This window comes from Euprymna scolopes, chromosome 8 (assembly GCF_053919585.1).
Source record: "Euprymna scolopes isolate OS-2025 chromosome 8, ASM5391958v1, whole genome shotgun sequence".
NCBI lineage: Eukaryota > Metazoa > Mollusca > Cephalopoda > Sepiida > Sepiolidae > Euprymna > Euprymna scolopes.
In genome coordinates, this window is record NC_136489.1 from 169,398,978 (window position 1) to 169,416,964 (window position 17,987).

Below are 17,987 nucleotides of genomic sequence, written 5' to 3' on the forward strand. Positions count from 1 at the left end.
AAAGAAATTCGACGTGTTTATGAACTGTGCTCATACTAACAACGTTCATTTGAACACTTGTGCAGTTACACAACTGAAATAAATGCGTCATCTACTTTGAAACGACAAGAAATACCTTTTTTTTTTGACATCAGAGAAGTAGACAGAGGAGCGGCAGGGCGGCGGCTTAGCTGGGTCGACTGGCTGGTCATCTATTCTTCCGGAACTCATCTCGCTGCCAGGGTCCAAACTGAATTTACAGCCCGTTTTAGGGCTCTTTTTATATTTCACCATCGGCGTGAAAACCGTTAACTTTTTCCGGGAAAAATTCGAACAGTTCGCAGTCGATGACGCAACCTTTTTACCTTTTATGGAGTTTGTGTTACCTAGCTGCCTTTTCATTGGTTGATTTAAACTTGTTTAGTTGAAGAGTGAATGTGGCGTGATATGCGCGCACGCACGCACGCACGCACGCACGCACACACAGAGTAATACTTTGTGTTTGTGTGTGTTGGTGTCTTTATGCGAGTGTGTGTATGTGTGTGTGTGTGTGTGCTGAGTTAAATTTGTTTAGTTTGAAGAGTGAACGTGGGCGTGTGTGTGTGTGTGTGTTTATGCAAGTGTGTGTGTATGTGGGTGTGTGCGTCGTTGAGAGAGAGAGAGAGAGAGAGAGAGAGAGAGAGAGAGAGGTTAGCACCCGGTAATTTAAGAAGTTATAAAAAGTTAAAAAAATAATGTATATATATATATATATATATATATATATATATATATATATATATATATATATATATATATATATATATGGTCGCCAGTGATTTACATTTCAAAATACACGCATTAATAAAACTAACTCCAAGACTATTTTTCTCTGCTAATTTTCCTTGCGATATTCGTTTTCAGCATACCTGAACAAACTGACGGTTCGAGTTTTCCGGGTACGGTTTTTCCGGAGACGAGTTTTCCCGGGACAAGTTTTCCGGGCACTGGTATAAGTGCTATGGGTTCATGAGAGCACATCCCATTAAAGTACTTGTAAACAGGGATGCAACACCGAGGCGATGGGACAGACGTTGGAGATTGACCTATAGCACGCACGGGGCCTATTAGATTAGATACTCTTTTTTTTGTTGTTTTTGTGCTCAACGATAAAAACCGACTTCTTCATTTGTGTTTGCTTCTCATTTTCGCTTTTTCTCTGATAAGTGTTTCGCTAATGTGAAAAAGAAAACATGTTCGAACGTTTGCTGACATTTATTGGATGTGTTCCTACCAGTATTTTGCTTAATTTTCGAGTTTGGAGCGATTATCGAGTCTCACAAGATGTCTGTAAAATGTCAGACACTTCTTTATTGTTCTAACTTAAAACCGTGCGCTACTTTTGTTTGTGTTAAATAAACGTTTTAAAATAAGTTAAAACAACAAAAATGTGATCTAGGTAGAAGAGTAACTTACCTTGCCTTTGGTAACATTCATTTTCTTATATATTTATTTGTTCACTACTTTTTCGTTTTGTTCTCTTGAATGCGAAATATTCGCCATGAAATTTCCACGGGGGGTCACGATTATTTCGTTTTATTAATCTTAAGTTTCATAGAATAAAAAGTTCTGACACAACTTTGTCGAGCGATTTATAATCGATTTCATTTAACTTCTGTTTGACCCCGGCACGTACGACCCTTTCTCTCCTTCCCCCACTCTCTCTCTCTTCTTTAGCTTGGTGACAAGCGATATGCTTATGTGTGCGTGCGTGTGTGTGTGTGTATGTGTGTACATGCGTGCGTATGTGTGTTGTCGTATTCACGAAAATTTAAAAAAATAAAAACGTTTTTCCCCGACCGGCCGGATTAGGGTTGTGAGGTGTGGTTAGAGTTCATGAAAATAAATGTTAGCAATAAAAACTTTTTAAAACCAAGTTAGAAAAAAGAATACAATTTACTTCCCCACGGAGCCACCGATTCTTCTTCTTTTTTTAGGCGATGTAATAAGCCATATTTTTGAGCAGGGTTGCCTCCTCTCTTTATTTTGGTTTGTATATTTTTCATGTTGCAAAAATGCTCCCGGGAGATCTTTTTAGGATTCTAAAGGTTTGCTTTTTTTTACACTTTTTATTATCTTCGAAAAATGTAAAAAAAAATGTAAACAGGCAGTTTACGATTTGAAATGCATCGTTAAAATGATATTTTTTGCTAGTTCTTTCAACTTTTATTTCGTCGTCTTCAAGTCCAATGTAAACAAGTTCTTGATGAGCCGTTCCTCTTAAATAATCCAATTTACCAAATTTACACTTCTAACGATTACTATGATATTGTCCATTGACTACTGTATGTACACACTTTAACCCTTATCCTCGAGTGGCCTCTGGGGCTTGATAAGTAGTGATTCCTTTATAAAATAAAAAATATTTCAATACTTTGATGGTGAGTCTATAGTCAGTCTGTGCTGGTTTTCCTTGCGATATTCGTTTTCAGCATACCTGAACAAACTGAGGATTGGCCCCTTTCATATGCCGCCTGTTAAAACTGTTCACACATGGTCGCCAGTGATTTACATTTCAAAATACACGCATTAATAAAACAAGCTCCAAAACTAGTAGTCGGTCATTCTCTGCTAATTTTCCTTGCGATATTCGTTTTCAGCATACCTCAACAAACTGAAGGTTGGTCCCTTTCATATGCCGCCTGTTCAAACATGGTCGCCAGTGATTTACATTTCAAAATACACGCATTAATAAATCGAAAACTACGTGTCTGTGCAAATTTTCCTTGCGATATTCGTTTTCAGCATACCCGAACGATTTTAAAATGACAGTCCGAATGTTAACGAAGCACACACACACACACACACACACACACACACACACACACACACACGTAAACTCAGTGAAAATCTCTACTGTCGATAAGCTAGTTGTAAATTAGATTACTGGCTCTTATGAGTTTTAGTCTAACCACCCTTTACAACTGTGATACAGTAGAACAGTCCGTCTCTGGACAATTAGCAGTGTATCGCATAACTCAATGACAGTGTCGAATGTCGACTAGCTAGTTGTAAGTTAGGTTACTGGCTCTGATGAGTTACACTCTAACCACCCTTAATAACTGTGATACAGCGGAACAGTCCGTTTTTGGACAAGTGGCGGTGATCGCATAACTCATTGAAAGTGCCGAATGTCTATTAGCAAGTTGAAACTTAGATTACTGGCTTTAATGAGTTTCAGTCTAACCACACTTAATAACTGTGATACAGCGGAACAGTCCGTCTGTTTCGCATAACTCATTGACAGTGTCGAGTGTCAATTAGCTAGTTGTAACTTCGTAGCCAGCCGAAAAGCCCCTTTAAGAAGAGACTTGAATATAATAATTATTGTTTTTATTTGTAATGTTATTCTTATCGTCCAGCCATGCACGTGCAGAAATGCATTTCCAACGCAACTGTGTTAAAAAACTTACTTCCCCTTCAATGAGACAAGAACGCCGACACTCGACTTCGCACCGATACGCGAATGACGATACATAGAAATGAAAGCTGTTGATTTTATGTATTGAATTTTACGACTTTGCCGGCCCTCGTGACAAGATGTTCCGGCAGATACTGCAGGCTATGACTAGCTATGACTAGCAAAGACCAGATGTGGGGGCAACCCCACATGCCTGACCATTAACCAGCTCCCATTTCCCACCTCTCGGGAGCTGGTCCCCTTTTTCCCTTCCCCCTCCCTTCACTCCTCACATTAAAAATCGGCCTTGTGCCTAATTTGCTTGGTGGGGGAGCAAATAAATACCATCTGTTCCGGCAGATACTGCCAGCAAAGACCGTATGTGGGGCCGACCCCACATATAAGACCTTGGTCAATGTATGGGGTAACCCTTCATACCAATTGTCACCATCCAGCTCCCCTACTCCCCGGGGAGTTGTTCCCCATTTCCCCCTCAGTCCTCACATTAAAAATCGGCCTTGTGCCTAATTTGCTCGGTGGTGGGGGAGCAAATAAATACCATCTGTTCTTCAGATGCTGCACTTCTATTTCTTGTTCTCTTTCGGTGGAGGAGAAATCCTTCACGACTGAGACAGTTTTTATTTTTGTATCTTTTCTCCACGTTAAAAAAACGACCCTGGTGTCTAACTCTGTCCCGTGGGGAGGCATAGTAAATAGGTACACACACAGACACAGCGACGAACGGACTTGGCGACGCTTTCGATTGTAAATATAAGAGCGTTGTCGGCGGCGACAACCGGAAATGGCAAACCCTGTGTCAGTCAGATTTGTTTATTTCACGCCAATTTGGACCGCGAAATAATTCGTTTTAACTAATGAGACCTGTGGAAATTCTAAGGTTAATCCTTCGGAGTTAAGACAACCAAGCGTAAAAGTTGATATACAAAACAAATATATAATATATAAATGTTACCAAAGGCAAGATAAGTTACTCCTCTACGTACTTGAACAAGTGTTTTAAGTTCTGCTGCGATATTCGTTTTCAGCATACCTGAACAAACTGACGGTTCGAGTTTTCCGGGTACGGTTTTTCCGGAGACGAGTTTTCCCGGGACAAGTTTTCCGGGCACTGGTATAAGTGCTATGGGTTCATCAGAGCACATCCCATTAAAGTAATTGTAAACAGGGATGCAACACTGAGGCGATGGGACAGACGTTGGAGATTGACCTATAGCACGCACGGGGCCTATTAGATTAGATACTCTTTTTTTTTGTTGTTTTTGTGCTCAACGATAAAAACCGACTTCTTCATTTGTGTTTGCTTCTCATTTTCGCTTTTTCTCTGATAAGTGTTTCGCTAATGTGAAAAAGAAAACATGTTCGAACGTTTGCTGACATTTATTGGATGTGTTCCTACCAGTATTTTGCTTAATTTTCGAGTTTGGAGCGATTATCGAGTCTCACAAGATGTCTGTAAAATGTCAGACACTTCTTTATTGTTCTAACTTAAAACCGTGCGCTACTTTTGTTTGTGTTAAATAAACGTTTTAAAATAAGTTAAAACAACAAAAATGTGATCTAGGTAGAAGAGTAACTTACCTTGCCTTTGGTAACATTCATTTTCTTATATATTTATTTGTTCACTACTTTTTCGTTTTGTTCTCTTGAATGCGAAATATTCGCCATGAAATTTCCACGGGTCATGATTATTTCGTTTTATTAATCTTAAGTTTCATAGAATAAAAAGTTCTGACACAACTTTGTCGAGCGATTTATAATCGATTTCATTTAACTTCTGTTTGACCCCGGCACGTACGATCCTTTCTCTCCTTCCCCCACTCTCTCTCTCTCTTCTTTAGCTTGGTGACAAGCGATATGCTTATGTGTGCGTGCGTGTGTGTGTGTGTGTGTGTGTGTGTGTGTGTGTGTGTGTGTGTGTGTGTATATGCGTGCGTATGTGTGTTGTCGTATTCACCAAAATTTAAAAAAATAAAAACGTTTTTCCCCGACCGGCCGGATTAGGGTTGTGAGGTGTGGTTAGAGTTCATGAAAATAAATGTTAGCAATAAAAACTTTTTAAAACCAAGTTAGAAAAAAGAATACAATTTACTTCCCCACGGAGCCACCGATTCTTCTTCTTTTTTTAGGCGATGTAATAAGCCATATTTTTGAGCAGGGTTGCCTCCTCTCTTTATTTTGGTTTGTATATTTTTCATGTTGCAAAAATGCTCCCGGGAGATCTTTTTAGGATTCTAAAGGCTTGCTTTTTTTTACACTTTTTATTATCTTCGAAAAATGTAAAAAAAAATGTAAACAGGCAGTTTACGATTTGAAATGCATCGTTAAAATGATATTTTTTGCTAGTTCTTTCAACTTTATATTTTTATTTCGTCGTCTTCAAGTCCAATGTAAACAAGTTCTTGATGAGCCGTTCCTCTTAAATAATCCAATTTACCAAATTTACACTTCTAACGATTACTATGATATTGTCCATTGACTACTGTATGTACACACTTTAACCCTTATCCTCGAGTGGCCTCTGGGGCTTGATAAGTAGTGATTCCTTTATAAAATAAAAAATATTTCAATACTTTGATGGTGAGTCTATAGTCAGTCTGTGCTGGTTTTCCTTGCGATATTCGTTTTCAGCATACCTGAACAAACTGAGGATTGGCCCCTTTCATATGCCGCCTGTTAAAACTGTTCACACATGGTCGCCAGTGATTTACATTTCAAAATACACGCATTAATAAAACAAGCTCCAAAACTAGTAGTCGGTCATTCTCTGCTAATTTTCCTTGCGATATTCGTTTTCAGCATACCTGAACAACTTGATGGTTGGCCGCTTTCATATGCCGCCTGTTCAAACATGGTCGCCAGTGATTTACATTTCAAAATACATGCATTACTATCTCGAAAACTATTCGTCTGTCTGTGCTAATTTTCCTTGCGATATTCGTTTTCAGCATACCTGAACAAACTGAGGGTTGGCCCCTTTCATATGCTGCCTGTTCAAACATGGTCGCCGTGATTTACATTTCAAAATACACGCATTAATAAAACAAGCTCCAAAACTATTTGTCTCTGCTAATTTTCCTTGCGATATTCGTTTTCAGCATACCTCAACAAACTGAAGGTTGGTCCCTTTCATATGCCGCCTGTTCAAACATGGTCGCCAGTGATTTACATTTCAAAATACACGCATTAATAAATCGAAAACTACGTGTCTGTGCTAATTTTCCTTGCGATATTCGTTTTCAGCATACCCGAACGATTTTAAAATGACAGTCCGAATGTTAACGAAGCACACACACACACACACACACACACACACACACACACACACACACACACGTAAACTCAGTGAAAATCTCTACTGTCGATAAGCTAGTTGTAAATTAGATTACTGGCTCTTATGAGTTTTAGTCTAACCACCCTTTACAACTGTGATACAGTAGAACAGTCCGTCTCTGGACAATTAGCAGTGTATCGCATAACTCAATGACAGTGTCGAATGTCAACTAGCTAGTTGTAAGTTAGGTTACTGGCTCTGATGAGTTACACTCTAACCACCCTTAATAACTGTGATACAGCGGAACAGTCCGTTTTTGGACAAGTGGCGGTGATCGCATAACTCATTGAAAGTGCCGAATGTCTATTAGCAAGTTGAAACTTAGATTACTGGCTTTAATGAGTTTCAGTCTAACCACACTTAATAACTGTGATACAGCGGAACAGTCCGTCTGTTTCGCATAACTCATTGACAGTGTCGAGTGTCGATTAGCTAGTTGTAACTTCGTAGCCAGCCGAAAAGCCCCTTTAAGAAGAGACTTGAAGATAATAATTATTGTTTTTATTTGTAATGTTATTCTTATCGTCCAGCCATGCACGTGCAGAAATGCATTTCCAACGCAACTGTGTTAAAAAACTTACTTCCCCTTCAATGAGACAAGAACGCCGACACTCGACTTCGCACCGATACGCGAATGACGATACATAGAAATGAAAGCTGTTGATTTTATGTATTGAATTTTACGACTTTGCCGGCCCTCGTGACAAGATGTTCCGGCAGATACTGCAGGCTATGACTAGCTATGACTAGCAAAGACCAGATGTGGGGGCAACCCCACATGCCTGACCATTAACCAGCTCCCATTTCCCACCTCTCGGGAGCTGGTCCCCTTTTTCCCTTCCCCCTCCCTTCACTCCTCACATTAAAAATCGGCCTTGTGCCTAATTTGCTTGGTGGGGGAGCAAATAAATACCATCTGTTCCGGCAGATACTGCCAGCAAAGACCGTATATGGGGCTGACCCCACATATAAGACCTTGGTCAATGTAGGGGTAACCCTTCATACCAATTGTCACCATCCCGCTCCCCTACTCCCCGGGGAGTTGTTCCCCATTTCCCCCTCAGTCCTCACATTAAAAATCGGCCTTGTGCCTAATTTGCTCGGTGGTGGGGGAGCAAATAAATACCATCTGTTCTTCAGATGCTGCACTTCTATTTCTTGTTCTCTTTCGGTGGAGGAGAAATCCTTCACGACTGAGACAGTTTTTATTTTTGTACCTTTTCTCCACGTTAAAAAAACGACCCTGGTGTCTAACTCTGTCCCGTGGGGAGGCATAGTAAATAGGTACACACACAGACACAGCGACGAACGGACTTGGCGACGCTTTCGATTGTAAATATAAGAGCGTTGTCGGCGGCGACAACCGGAAATGGCAAACCCTGTGTCAGTCAGATTTGTTTATTTCACGCCAATTTGGACCGCGAAATAATTCGTTTTAACTAATGAGACCTGTGGAAATTCTAAGGTTAATCCTTCGGAGTTAAGACAACCAAGCGTAAAAGTTGATATACAAAACAAATATATAATATATAAATGTTACCAAAGGCAAGATAAGTTACTCTTCTACGTACTTGAACAAGTGTTTTAAGTTCTGCTGCGATATTCGTTTTCAGCATACCTGAACAAACTGAGAGTTGGCCCCTTTCATACGCCGCCTGTTCAAACTGTTCAAACATGGTCGCCAGTGATTTACATTTCACAATACACGCATTAATAAAACTTGCTCTAAAACTATTTGTCTTAGCTACTTTTCCTTGCGATATTCGTTTTCAGCATACCTGAATGAGAGTTAGATTCTATAGACCAAGGCAAGTCAACGTGTATATAAAAAAATATTTTCGTTAACAGATACTACACATTGATCGTTTATTTTATTTGATTTGATGTATTTTATATTTATTTATTTTTTATTGATCTTATTTTCATTTAACATTTAATGTTTTGGTGTTGTATTACTGTACACATAGATTCGAAAAAGTTGTAATAAAAACAAATATATAACAAATAAATGTTATCAAAGGCAAGATAAGTTACTTTTCTACCCAACTGGATATATTTTTCGTGTTTTTATTCAATATAACATGTTTATTCAGCCGTAAGTTTGGGAAAAGGTGTTATAAATAAAAACCCAGATAAAATACTGTACAAACTCGATCAATATATGTTACCGTGACATAGGTGGACATATATTCGGCGGGTTTTTAGTAGTATTGTGTATAGTTTTTTATTTATAACACCTTTTCCCAAACTTACCGTGTTAAAGAGAGAATCAGACGCCATTTTGAATGTTCCAATACATCGGTAAACACTATGTTTTTCGAGCTGAATAAACATGTTACCTTGAATAAAAACACAAAAATTCTATCCAGTTTGGTAGAAAAGTAACTTATCTTGCCTTTTGATAACATTTATTTGTTATATATTTGTTTTTTGACAACTTTTTCGAATCTATGTGTACAGTAATACAAACCCGATGTTTTTTTTTTATTAAATAGTTAGGTGACTGTACGGAATAGTTACAAAACGCCTTCCTCTCCCCATTTTAAGAACGACTTTCGGAATTGGGGGGAGCCCAATCTCTCCATGGTAAGAACGGCTTTCCAGATTGTGAGGTGTTTTTTTTTCAGAAAGCCGTTCTTATCATGGAGAGATTGAAAGTGTTAATACAAGTTAAATTGAATTTTTATCAGATCTTCTGCTTATTAAATTATTGGACAGAATAGTTAACATGATCCTCTCTACATTAAGAATGGCTTTCTGAACTTTTAAGGTAACGATTTCTTAAAAAAATACAATTTAATAACAAAAAAAAAACAGTTATTTTTACGATCCGAAAGAGGGAGGCGGTGGGAGGGGGAGGAATTGGCGCGTTGAAATAAAATTCGTTGAATTTCAAATTCGCTTGATACCCCCACCCTTCGCCACGTCATGACAGAAACAAAACTTTGACGACATTTCATTTAACTTCCGTTTGACCCCGGGCAAGAGTGCAAACACGTGCGGAGTGTGTGGGTGTGTGGGTGGAAGTTTTATTGTTTTATTACTTTCATAATTTCATTATTTTCCGTCTTTCTCTCCCCCTCTCTCTCTTTCTGTCTCTCTCTCTCTTTCTCCCCCCTCTCTCTGTTTCTCTCTCTCTCTCTCTCTCTCTCTCTCGTGCTCACATGAAATAAACGCGGGAACAAATATGTTTGGGGGGAATTTGCCATTTCACGAAACGTCGTGGTTAGAGACACATGTATTTTTACTGGGAGTTTTCACTAGAAGAAAGATAAGTAATTTTTGGTATAATTTGTGATTTTATTTCAGCATTTCTTTTATGTAAAATAATAATCTTGTTTTTTTTTTAATGTTTAAAGTGAATAATAAAAAAAAAATGATATTTTATTTAAGTTATTATAATTACCTCGTGTTATTAAACGAAAAAAAAAAAATGAACAGACACTACACATTTCGTTCTTTATATATAATTTTCAATATAATTTATATCTATGTGTACAGTAATACAAACCCTATATTTGTTAATGAATATCACTTAAATAAACCACTCTACAGATGGATGTGATATTTGGAATATGCTGTAACATTGATAAAGACGAACTAAGGAACAGTTACGTCATAGACACAAAATATACGTATGATTATAATAGGAAAAAAACAAAAACCTGCAAAAGTATATGCAGTTATGCTACCGTGCCGAAATAAAAACGGTGTTATTTAGAAATCTATTCTTTGTATTCTAACATTTTAATCAAGTTGTCGTGAAACTTGAATTTCAAATGAAAAAACGAAAAAAACAAAACAAAAAAGGAAATGCAAACACAAAACACGGTAACATAAATGCATAATTACTAATTATGTCTTTCTGGCTAAACGTAGTAACCGTTTCTTTTTTCTGTATTTGTATAAAAATTAGTACATGTTTTTTATTAGATATTGAAATCCATGTTATTAGGTTGAAATGGGCGCTTCTACACTATTGGGACGAGATTTCAGAATTGTAGGGATGCGAGTTAATGCGACAGTTGATGTTGAATTCGAAAGTGATTTTGGAGCCTTTAAACTGTCATTAATAATAATAAAACAGATACTACACTTTGAATTATTTGCTAATAATTAAAAAAAATATTTTCGTTAACAGATATGACACATTGATCGTTGTTTTTATTTGATTTGATGTTTTTTTATTTTTATTTATTTTTTTATTGATCTTATTTTTATTTAACATTTGATGGTTGTTATTAAATTGTTAGATGCTTGTACGGAATGGTTACAAAACGCCCTCCTCTCTCCATTTTAAGAACGACTTTCGGAATGGCCGTATCCCAATCTCTCCATGTTAAGAACGGCTTTCTAACGCCGACACTTGACTTCGCACCGATACGCGAATGACGATTCATAGAAATTAAAGCTGTTGATTTTATGTATTGAATTTTCCACGACTTTCTCGGCCCTCGTGACAAGATCAAAGTGTAGTATCTGTTCTCTCAGTTACGAAACTGTCCGCCACCGGGTTTCTGGATAGGTTAAGGTGTTTTCATACTAACCTTCGTTAGCAAGGACCGACTCCACATTTGTGGGAGCTTGGACCCGGAAACCGATCCCCTTTTTTGGGAGACTGGAATCTCGGGACCAACACCACTAGCTGGTAGTTGAGACCTGCTTTTGTTGGTTTTTTGCATGCGTTTTTTCTTCGTTCCGGTCTCTTCCCTCTAGAGACAGGGGATGGTCTAATTTCTCCACACTTAATTGCCTGAGCAGCACTGACCTGCCAGGCCCAAACTTTGTCTATCTTCGCTGCTCTCCCAGTGGATCGAGCAGACAGGGCTCTCTTTCTCGCTTCCGTTGGGGTAAGTTAGTGGGTAGTTGGGAGCTTGGACCCGGAAACCGATCCCCTTTTTTGGGAGACTGGAATCTCGGGACCAACACCACTAGCTGGTAGTTGAGACCTGCTTTTGTTGGTTTTTTGCATGCGTTTTTTCTTCGTTCCGGTCTCTTCCCTCTAGAGACAGGGGATGGTCTAATTTCTCCACACTTAATTGCCTGAGCAGCACTGACCTGCCAGGCCCAAACTTTATCTATCTTCGCTGCTCTCCCAGTGGATCGAGCAGACAGGGCTCTCTTTCTCGCTTCCGTTGGGGTAAGTTAGTGGGTAGGGTGACGTGGGGTAGGGCGGGTGCTTCGTTTCTGCTCCCCTCTGTGGGCAGGGATTCCTATCCCCTCTCTCTCTTAATTGCGACGCGGCACTCTGGCCCGCTAGCACCCACTGCGTCTTTCTTCTCTGCTCTCCCCCCCTCGCGGGGGGATCTGAGCTGCTAACCCGACATCCCCGTGAGGGGAAGTCAAAAACTCTAATTTCTTCAAAGTCCGCTCCTCCCCCTCCATTCCCCTGGGTTTTCTTTTCCCCCACTACACTTTGGTCTGCGTCAGCGGTCAGTGCAACCGCCACGATGCCAGGCAGGAGGGGTACGTTACCCCAAATGCGCAAGATTTATTAATAAATAATAAACTAGACAAAATACTTTGAGAAATTCGCTCAATATATGTTAACGTGACATAACTTGACATATATTCGGTGGTTTTTTAATAGTATTTTGTCTAGTTTATTATTTATAACACCTTTTCCCGAACTTACCGTGTTAAAGAGACAGTCGGTCGCCATTTAGAATTTTCCAATACATCGGTAAACACTGTATTCTTTTCGAGCGCTGAATAAACATGTTAAACTGAATCAAAACACGAAAATTATATCCAGTTTGGTAGAAAAGTAATTTATCTTGCCTTTGATAACATTTATTTGTTATATATTTGTTTATTGACAGCTTTTTCGAATCTATGTGTACAGTAATACAAACCCTATAATTATTTCATGTCATTAAACGAAAAAAAAAAAAAAGAACAGATACTACACGTTTCCTTTTTTTACAGATATCATTGTCAAATAAAATGTATATTTATTTATAATTTGTTGTATTTTTAATAGTTTGCTGCAAACTTTAAATCGAGTATTAATCTTCTGTTTGAGAATGTGTTAAATTATCGATGGTTTTATATTGTATTTTTTTATTTATTTATAATTTTATTTCAGCATTTATTTAATATAGAATAACCACGTCGCTTATTTAATCATAAATAAAAAAAAAAAAAAAAAAAAAATTATTCTATAAAAAGCATTTTCATTCCAAAATACTGAAATCGCCATTAAATAACCTGGAAAAGGGTTGATATGGCGTATAAGCAAAAGGCAGACTAAGAAATCAAGGGCAGATAATCGGAAATCTTGATTGTCTCCCTTGACGAACTTGTCTCCACGGAATTTCACGAGTGTTGTGGTCGGCGTTACGGAAATTACCGACCGTCTACTGATTTTATTTGTTTAGTTTTTTTCACCTTTGTTTGGTTGAGAGATGTTTGAGTACTCGTGCAGTTTATTGACCACCGGTGTGAAATATTAACGTCGTATTTATGTGTGCTTTCCACCTAACAGTCGAATGACGTTAAAATTGATTTACACACTCACTTGTAAAGTCGCCAATAGTAAGATGTCCAAAAATTACGAAAAACGTTTACTCATTTTATTTGTTTAAATAATATTATATGTAGACTTTAACCTAACAAATTAAAAAATTAGAAGACGTTAATTTAGATTTAAATTAAAAATATTTGTCTGTCTGTCTATCTATCTAGCTGTACTGTATCTCTCCAACTACATCCTCTGTCTGTCTGTCTCTTTAACCTCGCATCGGCTCTCTGCTTGGTTCCTTATTTCAGCCCACCAAACTGGATATAATTTCCGTGTTTTTATTAAATTAAACATGTTTATTTAGCTCGAAAAAACAGTGTTTACCGATATATTGGAAAATTCAAAATGGCGCCCGACTCTCTCTTTAACACGGTAAGTTCGGAAAAAGATGTAATAAATAATAAACCAGACAAAATACTGTTAGAAATTCGCTCAATATATGTTAACGTGACATAACTTGACATATATTGGGTGGTTTTTTAATAGTATTTTGTCTAGTTTATTATTTATAACACCTTTTCCCGAACTTACCGTGTTAAAGAGACAGTCGGTCGCCATTTAGAATTTTCCAATACATCGGTAAACACTGTATGCTTTTCGAGCTGAATAAACATGTTAAATTGAATAAAAACACGAAAATTATATCCAGTTTGGTAGAAAAGTAATTTATCTTGCCTTTGATAACATTTATTTGTTATATATTTGTTTATTGACAGCTTTCTCGAATCTATGTGTACAGTAATACAAACCCTATAATTATTTCATGTCATTAAACGAAAAAAAAAAAAAAGAACAGATACTACACGTTTCCTTTTTTTACAGATATCATTGTCAAATAAAATGTATATTTATTTATAATTTGTTGTATTTTTAATCGTTTGCTGCAAACTTTAAATCGAGTATTAATCTTCTGTTTGAGAATATGTGTTAAATTATCGATGGTTTTATATTGTATTTTTTTATTTATTTATAATTTTATTTCAGCATTTATTTAATATAGAATAACCACGTCGCTTATTTAATCATAAATAAAAAAAAAAAACAAAAAAATTATTCTATAAAAAGCATTTTCATTCCAAAATACTGAAATCGCCATTAAATAACCTGGAAAAGGGTTGATATGGCGTATAAGCAAAAGCCAGACTAAGAAATCAAGGGCGGATAATCGGAAATCTTGATTGTCTCCCTTGAAGAACTTGTCTCCACGGAATTTCACGAGTGTTGTGGTCGGCGTTACGGAAATTACCGACCGTTTACTCATTTTATTTGTTTAAATAATATTATATGTAGACTTTCACCTAACAAATTAAATAAGAAGACGTTAATTTAGATTTAAATTAAAAATATTTCTCTGTCTGTCTATCTATCTATCTAGCTGTACTGTATCTCTCCAACTACATCCTCTGTCTGTCTGTCTCTTTAACCTCGCATCGGCTCTCTGCTTGGTTCCTTATTTCAGCCCACCAAATTAGTTCAGTTTTTTTATATTTTTTTTTATTCATAATTTGATTTCAGTATTTATTTAATATAGAATAACCGGGTGTGTATTAGTACTGGACACATAGATTCGAAACAGTTGTCAAAAAACAAATATATAACAAATAAATGTTATCAAAGGCAAGATAAATTACTTTTTTACCAAACTGTATATAATTTTCGTGTTTTTATTAAATTAAACATGTTTATTCAGCTCGAAAAAACAGTGTTTACCGATATATTGGAAAATTCAAAATGGCGACCGACTCTATCTTTAACACGGTAAGTTCGGAAAAAGATGTAATAAATAATAAACTAGACAAAATACTTTTATAAATTCGCTCAATATATGTTACCGTGACATAACTTGACATATATTCGGTGGTTTTTTAATAGTATTTGATCTAGTTTATTATTTATAACACCTTTTCCCGAACTTACCGTGTTAAAGAGAGAATCGGTCGCCATTTCGAATTGATATTTAAAAAAAAAAAAAAAAAAAAGAATCCTAGCTACTGAGTTGTAGTCGACAATCGTAACATATCCCAAAATTACGAAAATGCAATCATTAAAGAATTTCCTAATTTTTTGTTTATTACAACAACATTGCAAGAGTAAGATTAGTAAATGTGGATGTGTATTTTCCCCCCTAAAGTCCAACCCTATCCTCACCGTGGTAGGGGGGTGTAACGTTGTAGTTGAACAACAACTACACGGCTAAATGGGCTCTGGCAAAACAAAATCCAGGAAATGACGTCCGTCATCTGGTCGTCTTTTTATACGCTTGCATGTGGCGAGCAAAGAAGACGTGTTAAGGAAGGAGCAGGCTGAAAGGAGAACATTCCCCGAACAAAAAAAGAAAAATGGGCCTTACCCTATCCCTTTCCCTTATCCTAACCCTAACCCCTCCCGTTTGCTTCCAAGGCCCCATTTGAGCGTGTTCTCCTCCGCAGGCCTGCTTCTCCAAGTTTCCCCGACTTTGCAGGTAACTGGTTTGGAGGCTTTCTAAAGCTCTTTTATCAGTGTCGGGGTGTTGAGTCCACACTTCCAGCTCAACAAATACCTGCAGTGCAAGGTGCGCTTCTCCGAATTTCCCCGAAGAGGGAGTGACACGTGCTCGTGTTTCTACTGTGTAATGCATGCGTGCCTCCACTTGACTACGGATGACTAGAGTAATACTAAAATAGTTTGTGTGTGCTCACAAGCTGCTTGAAGGGCGCTGGTAATATTATTCCTACTATCTATCAACTACGAGCTGGGGCGGTAATGCAATGATGGACCTTCGATTAATAATATCCGATACGATAGTAGGAATGGCAGTTTTGTGAGCTTCCATAGGCTCTTCCACATTCACGCACAATCTTGTGGTATCTCTCTAGGAATCCTGTTGAGTAGAGAGAACAAGAAGTCCCTTCCCTCGTTTTGGAAGGTTGTTCGCAGCAACGCTTGTTTTATATGGTGCCCTCTTTAGGGAGTTCAACACCTTGTTGTACGGAACCCGATCAAAATCCAGTTAATGAATGACGGCATGAGTTTGTTGCGTCTGTCATCTGGTCGTCTTTTTATACGCTTGCATGTGGCGAGCAGAAAAGACGTGCTTGAGCAGGCTGGAAGGAGAACACTCCCCCGAAAGAGAAAAATGGGCCTCCCTCTCTCCCGTGTGCTTCCATCAAGGCCCAAATTGTGTGTGTTCTCCTTCGCAGGCCTGGTCCTCCAACTTTCCTCGACTTTGCAGGTAACTAATCTGGAGCTTTTCTAAAGCTCTTTTCTCAGTGTCGAGGTGTTGAGTCAACTCCCAGCTCAACAAATACCTGCAGCGCAAGGTGCGCTTTTCCGAATTCCCCCGAAGAGGGAGCGACACGTGCTCGTGTTTCTACTATGTAATTCACGCGTGCCTCCACTCGACTACGGACGACTAGAGTAATACTGCTATTAGTTTGCGTGTGCTCACAAGCTGCTTGAAGGGCGCTGGTAATATTATTCCTACTATCTATCAACTACGAGCTGGGGCGGTAATGCAATGATGGACCTCCGATTAATAATATCCGATACGATAGTAGGAATGGCAGTTTTGTGAGCTTTCATAGGCTCTTCCACATTCACGCACAATCTAGTGGTATCTCTCTAGGAATCCTGTTGGGTAGAGAGAACAAAAAGTCCCTTCCCTCGTTTTGGAAGGTTGTTCACAGCAACGCTTGTTTTAATGGTGACCTCTTTAGGTAGTTCAACACCTTGCTCTCCTTGACTCTTCTCATTGTCGAGGTTCTGAGTCCGGTTCCAGGTGTACAAATAGGTGCAAGTCTGGATAGGGAATCTCCCCAAGTGGGTGAGCCTACGCTCTTTCTTATCAGGCGACACGTGCTCGTGTTACTACATAATGCATGCATGGCTCCATTCGACCAGGAACGACTAGAGTAATACTACCATTAGTTTGTGTGTTCTCACAAGCTGCCTGAAGGGCGCTGGTAATATTATTCCTACTATCTATCAACTACGAGCTGGGGCGGTAATGCAATGATGGACCTCCGATTAATAATATCCGATACGATAGTAGGAATGGCAGTTTTGTGAGCTTTCATAGGCTCTTCCACATTCACGCACAATCTTGTGGTATCTCTCTAGGAATCGTGTTGAGTAGAGAGAACACTTCCGTTTTCTGCTCCGCCTTTTATTCCGAGTAGAAACCGCCTTTTTCGGAGGATGTTCGTAGCAATGCATGTTTTATGTAGCGCTCCACTTTGGGGAGATCATCACCTACCTGGCCAGACTGTCCTTTCCTGTACGGTACCTGGTAACTAGTGGATTCCACCCTTTCCCTCCTTTTTCAGTTTGATGGCGACCACGACCAGCCACAGGTGAGTAAAGCATCAAGCGTTTCTTCTTTTCGGTTTCAGTTTTTGTAATTGACAAGTTTAATTTTCCTCTTTTGTATTACTGCAGCTTCTAGTTAGAATCAGCATAAGTCCTCAGTTAAGTATTTCTTTCGTTGTGTTGCTAGTGATTAAAACGAATGCCTTTCTGCTTATATTTCCTTTAACCACATTTAGCAAGTCTAACCAAAAATATTCACCCATGCTTGATCATAACCAGAATTATTTTTCTGTTACAGGTATTTTATTTTATTACTACATAATGCATGCATGGCTCCATTCGACCAGGAACGACTAGAGTAATACTACCATTAGTTTGCGTGTGCTCACAAGCTGCTTGAAGGGCGC